The sequence below is a fragment of the Lygodium microphyllum genome, chromosome 18, assembly GCF_053477565.2.
Source record: "Lygodium microphyllum isolate KBCC chromosome 18, Lygodium_microphyllum_v1.1.10, whole genome shotgun sequence".
NCBI classification, from domain to species: Eukaryota; Viridiplantae; Streptophyta; class Polypodiopsida; order Schizaeales; family Lygodiaceae; genus Lygodium; species Lygodium microphyllum.
Genome location: NC_141152.1, coordinates 36,828,605 through 36,840,991, shown reverse-complemented (window position 1 = coordinate 36,840,991; position 12,387 = coordinate 36,828,605). Strand labels below are relative to the sequence as shown.

Here is a 12,387-nt window from a genome sequence, read left to right as displayed (position 1 = left end):
AATACATTTCACATTAGTTTATTGAGACCATTTAGAGGCCAATTACCTGTGCACCCTGTTTATGAAAACCCACCTTTATTAGAGGAAGAGACTGAAATACTTGAACCAGAAGCTATCATAGACACTGACTTTATGACCACTAGAACTGGCCGAAGGTATTCTAGATATCTAGTAAAATTTAAGAACCATCCTGTAGAGGAAGCACAATGGATGCACGCTAGAGACTTAAATGCTTTCCCCACTCTGTTAGCTCCACATTGAGCTAATAGCAATTGAGGTCAATTGCTATCCCACCCCGGGGGTATGATGCCAGGAGGCATATTCCACGGTGGATTCCGTGAGGTTTTACGGTGGATTCCGTAAACTTTGATGACCGGGGCTCATACACAAAGTGGATTCTTTGTGCGAGAAGTTGATGGGGACGCCTGTCCTTTTCGAGCATTTCATTAATTTAGTGTGTACATGGGTGATTCCATAGCGGGTGATTCCGCAAAATGCATATTAAATTAATAAACGTTTATGAGTTTAGAGTGCGCACTCGTAATAAATTAAGGTTAGGATTTATTTCTAACCAGTTGATTTATTTATGTAGCTGAAGACTGCTAGGTATTCACTTTTGTCAGTTTAATTGTATTATTTTACTAACGATTTTGAATGCTTCAGTTGATGTGTAGAGATAGCAGCAGTGGCGGAGGAAAGCATTGGAGTCTAGCGAGTATTCAACCTATGGATTATATTTTGATAGGCACCATGCCTATATTTTGTCATGTCTATTGAGGCATTGATTATTTATTATTATTTTGTATGCGCCTATGCGCACGGATACGTTATTTCTATTTGGACATTGTGTTGGGCGTGCCAGACTCTTTGGGCACCGTCCATTAGCTTTATTTCTATTTTTGTAAAAGCAAACTCAAAAAGCTAAAAGCTTGTCATATTTTTGTAAATTGGGCTATTATTGAGCATGAAGATGGAAATATACATAAAATACATGCTTTGTGAAGCGCTCACACAAGGCATGGGGGGAGATTGAACCCAATTGGTCTCTTGCTCTTGTCATTCATGCTTTTTACATTGTAATTTGTGCAAAAAGGTAGAGTTCATTGTTCTTGAGGACCTTCCGGGATTCACTACGTGAGCATACAACGACCGATCTGCGCACCAATGTCCTAGCTCATTACAATGCAAGCATTGATGGTAGGGACATCTCCTATGGATATGCCCTATCTCGCCGCACGTATGGCATCTTTTACCCTGATCTCAAGAGTCATTTTAACTACAATTTCCCGATTTAAGTTCTTAGATGATTGGATTCGCTTGGAGTAATGCATCTTGCAAGTCCATTGGAAACATTCCTTCAAGATGGTGGTTCAGAGGAGTGTTTAGGCCATGGTAAAACTTAGATACTTTCTATGCAATATCCATAGGTGGCGCATATTTTAGTAGGGTTACAAACTTTGAGTAGTAAGCTTCTAGGGTTAATTTTAGTTGCTTGAGCTTGAAGAATTCATTCATATTCAAAGTCTAGTAGGTTGGCAGAAGGTATCATCTGCGTACAACATCTTTTAGCTAAGCCCAAGTGACAGTAGCTTCAGAAATACCTTGATCTTTGCACCATTGCTTCCACCATAACCGAGCATGGCCAACTATTGGCTATCATTGCTTGATTCATGGAGGTAGTTCTCAAAGCAAAGAAATAGTTATCCATCGACTCAATCCATATCTCTGATTCTATTGCGATGTCTATTCCCTCTTCGTCAAAGTCGGATGCCTTAATTTGCTTGAGAAGGAATTTCTTCTCTTGCGTGTTAGAATTCGTGGGTGCAAAAGGTGCCTAACAATCAAGCCATACCATTTAGGTCATCCTGTTTAGGATATGCCTATGACCCATACATTAATTAATCTCATATCATTACTATGCTTTCTATATCTTAATTAGATGCTATGAAAAATACATATTTACATGACTCTAATTTTCATGATGCTTGGTTGAATTTGTCTCAAAAAAAAAAGGATTCCTATTAATAATTTTTCTATTTCTGATGGATTCCTCTTTTATGAGAAACTTTTGTGTGTTATTATATTTTGATAGGCGCCACGCCTATATTTTGTCATGTCTATTGAGGCATTGATTATTTATTATTATTTTGTATGCGCCTATACGCACGGATACGTTATTTCTATTTGGACATTGTGTTGGGCGTGACAGACTCTTTGGGCACCGTCCATTAGCTTTATTTCTATTTTTGTAAAAGCAAACTCAAAAAGCTAAAAGCTTGTCATATTTTTGTAAATTGGGCTATTATTGAGCATGAAGATGGAAATATACATAAAATACATGCTTTGTGAAGCGCTCACACAAGGCATGGGGGGAGATTGAACCCAATTGGTCTCTTGCTCTTGTCGTTCATGCTTTTTACATTGTAATTTGTGCAAAAAGGTAGAGTTCATTGTTCTTGGGTACCTTCCGGGATTCACTACGTGAGCATACAACGACCGATCTGCGCACCAATGTCCTAGCTCATTACAATGCAAGCATTGATGGTAGGGACATCTCCTATGGATGTGCCCTATCTCGCCACACGTATGGCATCTTTTACCCTGATCTCAAGAGTCATTTTAACTACAATTTCCCGATTTAAGTTCTTAGACGATTGGATTCGCTTGGAGTAATGCATCTTGCAAGTCCATTGGAAACATTCCTTCAAGATGGTGGTTCAGAGGAGTGTTTAGGCCATGGCAAAACTTAGATACTTGCTATGCAATATCCATAAGGGGCGCATATTTTAGTAGGGTTACAAACTTTGAGTAGTAAGCTTCTAGGGTTAATTTCAGTTGCTTGAGCTTGAAGAATTCATTCATCTTCAAAGTCTGGTAGGTTGGCGGAAGGTATCATCTGCGTACAACATCTTTTAGCTAAGCCCAAGTGACAGTAGCTTCAGAAATACCTTGATCTTTGCACCATTGCTTCCACCATAACCGAGCATGGCCAACTATTGGCTATCATTGCTTGATTCATGGAGGTAGTTCTCAAAGCAAAGAAATAGTTATCCATCGACTCAATCCATATCTCTGATTCTATTGCGATGTCTATTCCCTCTTCGTCAAAGTCGGATGCCTTAATTTGCTTGAGAAGGAATTTCTTCTCTTGCGTGTTAGAATTCGTGGGTGCAAAAGGTGCCTAACAATCAAGCCATACCATTTAGGTCATCCTGTTTAGGATATGCCTATGACCCATACATTAATTAATCTCATATCATTACTATGCTTTCTATATCGTAATTAGATGCTATGAAAAATACATATTTACATGACTCTAATTTTCATGATGCTTGTTTGAATTTGTCTCAAAAAAAAAAGGATTCCTATTAATAATTTTTCTATTTCTGATGGATTCCTCTTTTATGAGAAACTTTTGTGTGTTACTCAACCCTTTGATCATTTTGTTCTCCAAGAATGTCACGATCCACCTTATATGGATTATCATGGCATCATTTCTACTCTCCATAATTTGCAAGAAGATTTTTATTAGCCTCATATGAATCAAGCTGTTTCTATCTTTGTTTGTGAATGTCTTGTTTGCCAACACATTAAAAGACATCATGGTAAGCATTATGGTTTGTTAATACCTTTATCTATTCCTAACTCACCTTGGGAACAAAACTCAATGATTTTATTACTAGTTTGCCGCTAACTTCTTTGCAAAATAATATGGTTTGGACTATTATTAATAGATTTAGTAAGTGAGCATATTTTATAATTCAATGCAAAAAAACTCTAACTACTTCACAATAACTACTAATATTTTTCTTAATTATATCTTTGCATATTATGGTTTGCCAAACATTATTGTATTTGATCGTGATCCCTATTTTTTCAATAACTTTTGGATAACTCTATTATCTAATCTTGGTACTAAAATTGATATTACTTTAGGCTTTCACCATAAGACTAATGGCAAAACTGAAACTACTAATAGCACTATTCTTGATTTCATTTATGCCTATACTATCTCTTCACCCAACACATGGTATTAACATTTGCATCTTTTACAATTTGCCTACAATAATATACCTCACTCTACCGCCAACAAAGTATTGAATTTATCTATGGTCACAAAATGCCAACACCAACATTTCATTTAAGTGAGAAAGTGCCTTCAATTGTAGATTGGATCCATAATCATTCTAATTTTTTTGAACAAGTTAAACAATTGATTGCTAATGCCTAGTAATCCTATGTTAATGTCAAAGTGAACTAGAGAGAGAGAAGAGAGAAGACTGCAAAAGAGAGAGATGGAGTGTAGAAGTGAGAGAAAGAGAGAGAAAAACTAGAAATGGAGAGAGAAAAACTAGAAATGGAGAGAGAAAGACTAGAAAGTAGGAAAGAGATGGCTGGCAACCATGAAAGGACAAAAAGAGAAAGATAAAACAAGACAAGACACTTGTACTAATATCAAAATTGGATACAAAACTGGTTGCCAAATGATTGGTACCTTTTCCTTTTATACCTGCCCCTATGTACCCTATTTTCCATCTCTTACATTCCATCCCCACTCAAAGAAGTTTTTTTCCTAAAAAATATTGGTATACTATTTACAATGGCTGAATGTAAAGGAAATCAGAGTACTACTCTAGTACAAGTGGCTACAAAAAATAGGAAAAGCACTAATATGTACTAAGTAATGGATGGAATCAGAAGTGGAAAAGAAAATAGACCATATGATCATCCATTTGAAATAATAAAAGTGAAAACTAAACCACCATAACCCCAAGAAAAGACACCTGCAAACAATAGGCAGCTTGATGCCTACTACACATACCCTCTTGTAGTAAAATTGAGTCATAAGAAAGCTCATTGGACATACTTTCAGGCTATATAAGTATTGCTCCTCTATAATCAAATCAAAATTGAGACTAAGCCAAAATAGTAAGCTATCCATAAACTGTCTATTGTAGAACAAGATATAAAATGACTAGTTTTCAGCCAAATAAACCTTTGAAAGATAAAGATTTGAACCCCCAATATGGATGTTCACCTAATGAAGGTGCAAAATCTTGCCCATAGCCTCTAGGATCAAAAGGTATACCATTATAACAATGATCAAGAGGAGAAAAACTATCATCAAACTTATAATCCTAACCACCAGGGTCACATGGGTAGGAATAAAGTTCCCCATAATCATCACCATAAGCATATCCATCATCCATCACATTATAGCCATCATGAATCTCATGTACATCCTCATTGTCAACATACCATTCATTAAACTCATTATCCAAGTTTTCATAACCATGATCATATGCATCCAACTCCTCTTCTGGTTTATATAATTCTTAATTAAGTGTGAGGTTATGCATATCCTCAACTAATCCATCATAAGCATGATCAAAAACTTCAGAGTCTTCATTTTCAGCATGCACATATTCATCCTCAAATGGTCTAAAAGGCTAATCACTTACCAAGTGATCTTCATATACATTGTATTCTACTAAAGGATCAACTGACTTATCAGCTTGGTCTTCTTCATATGGTTGATGTTCATGATCTTCATCTTGGTCATTAGCCTCTTCATGCTCTTCCTCTTGCCCATCATAGAACCCATTGTCCACTTTAGCATCATCATTACCTTGAAGAAACAAAGAATTCAACATTGCATTTGGTTGGTTCCCATTGATTTGCTGTCCAAGATCTATGGAATAATCCTCTTCATCTTGGCTTTGTACAAATTATACTTGATGTCCATGATTTACTTCTACAAATTTAGACATAAGACCAGCATCAAAATATTCCAAATAAGTAATCACATCTTGCAGAGTAGGATGAGCACTGTCCTTGAAGTGATTGCACCAAGTAGCAATTAATGCAAGCATTTTTTTTCCATGAAGCTTGTTTCAGAAAAATATTAATAAACGTCTCTACACAAAGGCAAATATCATCATGGTAAATACAAAGACAAATCAAGATGAAGGTAGCATATTCCTCTATCTTGGTAGAACATTTCCCAAGAAGTTTGTACCTATGAGGTGTCTGCCAAGCTCATTCCAAGGCACACCTTTTCATAGTCCATCAATAGGTTTTCCAAATGACACTGCCCAACACTCCCTTGGAACATCATGGGGTTTGTCAATTAGACCCCACTGAGTCTACATTACAATGGAAGAGTTCCGACCGAACCCACTAGGATCGACGTGAATTTTTGGGTTCTTAAAATTAGATGGGTCTCCCAACACCCAACTTGCGTTAGTAATTTTGAGTTTCCACTTCTATAGGATTACTCAATCTAAAGTCAACTAGCCATTGCACTTGGTTCACAGAGAATGGGAGATGGAGGGGAGTGCAGTACATCAACCCTCCTGGTCATAATGAAAAATCCCATTTCGGCCCCCTAAAATAATGCAAATTGGTTCTACCTATGGACTAGTTGGTCAATTTATCATCTGTAAGAGAGGGGGTTTTAGTAATGGGAAAATAAAGCTACACTGACTAGTATATAAGGTGTTTAGGGACTTGATTTTTGACCATCAAATAATAATACAAGTCTCCTTTCATCTTCACTTCTCTCTCCAAGCTTTCATGGCTTCTTCCTCTCTCTTTATGTCTTTCTCTCTCCTTTTCTAGTATTTCTCTCTCCTCATCACACACTCTCTCTTCTTGCAATCTTTCTCTCTCTTCTACACTCTCTCTCTCTTCTCTCTCTTCTATCCTTGTCTTGACAAGTGGTATCAGAGCTCTAGTTTTGATCCATTTAGTTACCTTACATGCTCAGTTACCATCCTTTTCAATTAAAAATCCAAGAAGCTTCAGGTACAGAGGGAGAGGCACTAAAATGGAGGAGCACTGAAGGACCCAGAGGTCAATGACCAGGAAGACAACAGTTAGGAGCATTAATGGAGTCCTTGGACCAAGTTTAGAGGCTAGAAAACTGGATTTGGCAGCTCATCGGTCATTTTGGGCCAAATTTGAAGGTAAATTTCTAAAGACAGTGGTCACAGGAGTTAGAAAAGGGGGTTTAGTCTTGGTTACTTTTCACATGGAGTCTTCTCTCTCCTCTTCTCATTCATGTACTCTATCTGGGCCAGGCTTATCTAAAATACTAAGGGTACCCACATTGCCTTCTTTAGCTCTTCTTGGTAGACCTTTATATCATAGTCCTGTGATTTTATGTTTGCTAGTTCATCAGCTGAGTGACCAAGAAGAACTTCAACCTGTTCATTGAAGGCAGATGCCGAAGCTTCACTAGTGAAATCAGATATCTTTATAGTCATGATGTATCTTCCACTGAAATTATCATAGTGCTTTTGGCATCCCTCACACAAGAACCTCGATCAAGATTGGGAAGCCATATACCACATCGCTTGATCAGGCTTTATAAAATTAATGTAGGCTCTGACCTTGAAGTATGCAAGCTTCTCTTCTCCAACATCAGGTTTAATTATCTCTAAGATGAATTCTCTCTCTGAATAGAGAGATCAAGCACCATTTTGGGCACCTCTTGAGGAAGACTAGCGCCTGCAACAGTCAACTGAGCATCTTTGCCTTGGAAGTCAGAGACTCGTAGTCCCTTGATTAGAACTATAGGTGAATCATTCAACATGTTCAACAACTGTTCACCTTCCTTTAAAGCAAGGCTATTCCAAGGGCTTATGTTGATAGTCTTCTTACTGTCATCTGCTATTGTCACATCTCTCTTGGGGATCTCCTCATTATTACTTTTCCTTCTAATGCTTGCTACACTAGCAACATTTTGTACCATGCCAATCACATCTACAAGCTCTCTCCCATTCACATCAAGGCCAAGCTCATCAATCTTTACTGGTCAGAAAAAAACCTCAGGTTTCCTTCTCCTAGAGCATTCTTAAAGGATCACATAGGCCATTTTCCTATAACTCTGACCTTGATGGTCCAATATTCCTAGTAGGGATTGAGAGAGATGAGAGGTTAAACCCTCCATGATATTCCCATTCTTGCAGTAGGTGCAGCATTATGATGTTGTTCTTGGGGAGATTCTTCTTCTATGGCCCTCAAAGCATGAATGGAACTACTGAAGCTCAAACCCTCCTTCTCCCATTGAAGAATCAAGCTTGAAGACTCAATTCTTGGCTGAAGCTTTGTCATCATGAAGCTAATTGGAGCATTGGAGAGCAACCTTGGGACATTGACACTGATTCTCAGCCCTTCTTCATTAATCAAAGAGGTAATTGACTCTTGAACTCTCTTTTATTTCCATCCTATTTATGAGCCAAAAAGCCTATTGTTGGGAGAGATTCAAGTAGTCAATCATGCATTTTATTGACGATTTCAATGCTTACATATGCTACCAATTTAATCTCAGTCCTCTCTTAGGATTTCTTGCATTGAAAATGGTCCATTCTATGTTGAAACTTTTCAATACTATTTAGTGATTGCCTCACCCTAATCTTTTGACTTGTAATGATTGTTTGAGGATAAACTAATCTCTGAAATCCATTGTAAATGAGGTGAGATAGCAGTGAGTCACTACTTGGTAAGCCCTATCCTTGGCCCCAATTTTCCATTCCATGCATTTCATGAAAAGGTTTAATTCCTACTTCCAAATGCATCTCATGTTGGGTGTTTAATTAATAAATGTCTGCCATGTATATTTCGGGTGAGGAAAAGCCTGATGCCAGGAAAGGTGGCTAGACAAAAGAGGGGTGAGCCCCCTTGCCATCAAAGACCCTGAAGGGGTTCACAACCTGGCCCGGGGGGAACTTTTCCCACCTCCCGATGAACCGGAGCCCAAACATGTTGTTAAAGATGCGGGATCTAGAGCATGGCAAAGGCGGAAGCTATGGAGGATGGAAGATAAAGACACAACTCATGTTAACATGACAATGTAGACAACTGTTACACAAGTGAATTAGGTTTCACGATTGAGACTTGAGCTCATAAACACAATCTTGTGTATGGACAACAATGACACAGACACTTAACAGAAGAGACAAGTACTATTGTATTATCATCATATGAAAGTGATAGTTCAAGTACATCATTATATAGAGTTCTTTGGTAGCACTTAACATCCACTGTGCATATGGGATTTTGTCTCTCTTCATAGAATGGATTGCATCTTCCTAGCCTAGCTGTCCTATACAAAGGGACTAAAGTAAGTGTGATTGCAAATATATCAACACCCCTCCTCAGTCACAACCAAAAGTACAAAGTGTGTAGAGGCTTTAGTGAAAGCAATACCTGCAAAGTGTGGGTACACCATAAACATGGCAAAACACCAGAGGTTGCTGCATAAAAGGCTAAGTGTGGGTACCACAAACATGATGAACATCCAGAGGTTGTAGCATGGGCCTTACAAAGTGTACAGATTCTATAGTACAAGGATAACTGAGGAGTTTTACAAGTTTATGTTTGAGACATTAGGGCTAGGAAACACAAAACTAAAAAAGTCTATCTGAATAGAAGGACTGATGAGGTTTGTCCTTCTCCCCTGTCCTTCTCCTGTTAGTCTTATTCTTCTTCTTCCTTTGCTCCATTTTCTTCTTCTTCTTGGACTGTAACTAGATAGGCCTTTTGGGACCTCTTTCTTGCGTGGCAGAACTTCTCGGTGTGTCCAGTCCTTTTGCAGAAGTCACAAAGCTGATCCTTCTTGCCTTTGTACCTCTTGCCAACATATAATGCACGCTCATCTCTAGAGGTACTTGGCTCTTCCTTAGTTTTTAGCTTCTTTTTCTCTTCTAACAGTGATGCCTGGATATCAACAAGTTCAGGATTTGGCATGTTGATTAAGGTTGTTGATACATTATTGTATTTAGGAGGCAAACTCTTAAGTAGAACACCAATGCAAACATCTTCTTCCATTTTAATGTTGATTCCTACAAGTTGGGTTAGAAGTCCTTCCATGTAATTTAGATGTAAGGCAAGTGATGTGCTGGACTTCATTTCAAGCCTAAAAAACTCAATCAGGAGACCATACTTTGATGATTTAGACTGTGCACCGAACAAGGTGTCAAGTCTCTTCCATGTATCCTGTGAGGCCTCACAGTTATCCACATGGTGGATATAGCTATCATGATAATGTCTTGGGCTTTGTCATCATTATTTTGCCAAGTAGCTGCAAGGTCCGCATCCCAAGGTTTCTTCTCTTTGCCATTTGTGATGGCCCAGAGACCCTTCTTCATCAAGATGAGCTTTATGCGGGTTTGCTAGGTCTGAAACCCAACTCCTTTGAACCGAGTAGTTGGAGAGTCTTTGCCCATGTTAAACTTACAGGAACAATAGCAAATCAACTTTAGAATTTTGAGATTTATTAGTGGAAGAGCAGATTACAATGTGTCAAGAGACACAAGTAATGACAGTGTGAAAACACACTATGCGGAGACTATGTTTGTGTTGATGTTGATCTTGAATCTTCTTTGTTCGGGGTTTTCGATCCTTCTTCAATCTTTCTAGGTTCTTCCCCTCCTTGATTTGATGCTAGGACAATAGATCTGAGTAACAAATGCTTCAGTTGATTGAGAAGAAGCAAGAGCTTGAAGTGCAAGAAGAAGCTTGAATTAAAGTGGCTATGGTGGCTTGGTCTTTAATTCTTCCAAATGTTCAAGATCTCCCCTCCTTGATTATTTGATGGGAAAGTTGATCAGATCAGACTGACAAGGGCTTTGCTGACTCCAGAGAAGTGAGAAATTCAAGTGAAATGAAAGCTTGAAGTAGAAAAACTATGGCTTCCACAGTAGGGTTCTGAACCTGACTCATTTTTTCGATGTAGCAATGTGCAGAAGCAGGCAATTGACAATCCCTCTAAGTGGAAGAAGGTTTAGATATGTCTATGGTCGCAGGATTGTTTGTGGCCGGTGCTAATCACAAAGAGCGTACGACCAGCAAGTGCGCAGTTCTGAATAGTGAACAAGAAAACAGGCAATGCTGGGGCAGCGAGCATGTAATGTCGATCTGTAACATGATGTAGTGATGCGCCCTAAGCAAATGAAGAAACCCCCAGAAGGAAACATCAGCTATCTCCGCCTAGATGAGGAGATCAAGAAGCTCCAAGTGAGCTGGGTCCTGTTGGCTATGGAGGACACCCAATGCAGAAGTTGAGAAGATTGACAATGCTGAGCTCCAGGGTGTGCAATGCTTAGGCGTGAGGTGCCAGGAGGAGCTTTGAAAGTAGAGAAACATTTTTCCAGAAGGAATTGCAGTGAGATATGACTCGTGGAGAGAGATCCAAGAGCTTGAAGCAGGCAGGGTGCAGGCTGGCTATGGCTGCCTAGGAAGGTCAAGTAGAGATGGAGGTGAGAAATGGAACCATGAGTTAGAATTGAGTTGACCTGAGGTTAAGATGAGCTGAGAGAGAGTAGAGGAGAGCTAAGCCATGCTCAGCTGTGCTCTGATACCATGTTAAAGATGCGGGATCTAGAGCATGGCAAAGGCAGAAGCTATGGAGGATGGAAGATAAAGACACAACTCATGTTGACATGACAATGTAGACAACTGTTACACAAGTGAATTAGGTTTCAGGATTGAGACTTGAACTCATAAACACAATCTTGTGTATGGACAACAATGACACAGACACTTGACAGAAGAGACAAGTACTATTGCATTATCATCATATGAAAGTAATAGTTCAAGTACATCATTATATAGAGTTTTTTGGTAGCACTTAACATCCACTATGCATATGGGATTTTGTCTCTCTTCATAGAATGGACTGCATCTTCCTAGCCTAGCTGTCCTATACAAAGGGACTAAAGTAGGTGTGATTGCAAATATCTCAACACTTGTTTGCGGGTGCAGAGATATTTTGGGGATAGTGAGAATTGTCATGTCATGATGATGCCATTGATGTCTATGACATATTGATGTACTTGGGATTACGCCACTAATGTATATGGCATATTGATGTACCACTGATGTACTTGCAATGATGTATGAATGGGAATCAATGATAAAATGTATCTTTCGATACACATGCAATCATGTATGCATTTATGACAGAGAATGCAACAAATAGTGCATGTATGATGCTCATATGTGAGTGACACGGTCATGGGAATGCTCATTTTCATGCTCAACAGTGATGTTATGGTGTAGAACATGTGTATGTATGATGAAGCAATATATGGTTCCATGGGAGAAGTGGTTGCAGACATATAGTAGACGAGGGACCATATTTTAGCTCCCTTGAATTCCTACAGGGTGTTGTAGACATTTTTTAGTCAGTTACGGAGATAAAGAGCGAGTACCAGCACTAAAGAGTAGGTCCCAAAGAGTGTTTGCAAACCTCAATAACCCCCCTATCAGTTTGGCACTACCCATCCCTTACGGGCCAAACCAATCCCCTACTGCTCTCAAACAGGGTGCAAGTCTGCATAAAACAACTACAGATTTGCTATTACAGAATTTTATGTACTA

At 38.8% G+C, this 12,387-nt stretch overlaps 1 pseudogene; it reads right to left on the bottom strand.

Moving 5' to 3' along the window:
• Positions 1-7,022: 7,022 nt before the first annotated feature.
• LOC148020755 (replication protein A 70 kDa DNA-binding subunit D pseudogene) lies at positions 7,023-10,728 on the bottom strand (annotated as a pseudogene).
• Positions 10,729-12,387: the final 1,659 nt, after the last annotated feature.